The following is a 982-nucleotide window of genomic DNA, read 5'->3' on the forward strand; positions in this document are numbered from 1 at the left end:
GTTGATCCTTCCATGAGAGATTTGGATGATTTCTCCATGAAGGATTATAGGTGTTTCCATAGGGTTCTCCCATGTAATTCACCTCTTCCGTTGAAGGGTTCTTAGGATCATAAGCTTCTTCTTTAGATGAAGCGTCCTTAGTACTGCCTGGTGCAGCTTGCATTCCAGACAGACTTTGAGAAATCATATTGACTTGCTGAGTCAATATTTTGTTCTGAGCCAATATGGCATTCAGAGTATCAATCTCAAGAACTCTTTTCTTCTGATTCGTCCCGTTTTTCACAGGATTCCTTTCAGAAGTGTACATGAATTGGTTATTTGCAACCATTTCAATGAGTTCTTGAGCTTCTGCAGGCGTCTTCTTCAGATGAAGAGATCCTCCAGCAGATCTATCCAATGACATCTTGGACAGTTCAGACAGACCACCATAGAAGATACCTATGATGCTCCATTCAGAAAGCATATCAGAGGGACACTTTCTGATCAATTATTTGTATCTTTCCCAAGCTTCATAGAGGGATTCACCTTCCTTCTGTTTGAAGGTTTGGACTTCCACTCTAAGCTTACTCAATTTTTGAGGTGGAAAGAACTTTGCCAAGAAGGCATTGACTAGCTTTTCCCAAGAGTTCAGGCTTTCTTTAGGTTGTGAGTCCAACCATATCCTAGCTCTGTCTCTTACAGCAAAAGGGAATAACATAAGTCTGTAGACCTCAAGGTCAACCCCATTGGTCTTGACAGTGTCACAGATTTGCAAGAATTCAGCTAAAAACTGATGAGAATCTTCCAATGGAAGTCCATGAAACTTGTAGTTCTGTTGTATTAGAGAAACTAATTGAGGCTTAAGCTCAAAGTTGTTTGCTACAATGGCAGGGATAGAGATGTTTCTCCCATAGAAGTCGGAAGTAGGTGCAGTAAAGTCACCCAGCACCTTCCTTGCATTGTTGGCATTGTTGTTTTCGGCTGCCATGTCTTCTTCTTGTTT

General features: G+C 41.1%; 1 non-coding gene across 1 annotated transcript; it reads left to right on the top strand.

Moving 5' to 3' along the window:
- The first annotated feature begins 457 nt into the window (after positions 1-457).
- LOC112713801 (small nucleolar RNA R71) lies at positions 458-565 on the top strand. The gene has a single exon (XR_003158761.1). It is a non-coding gene; the product is annotated as a small nucleolar RNA R71 (small nucleolar RNA).
- The last annotated feature ends 417 nt before the right edge of the window (positions 566-982 follow it).

The sequence above is a fragment of the Arachis hypogaea genome, chromosome 9 (assembly GCF_003086295.3).
Source record: "Arachis hypogaea cultivar Tifrunner chromosome 9, arahy.Tifrunner.gnm2.J5K5, whole genome shotgun sequence".
In the NCBI taxonomy this organism is placed as follows: Eukaryota; Viridiplantae; Streptophyta; class Magnoliopsida; order Fabales; family Fabaceae; genus Arachis; species Arachis hypogaea.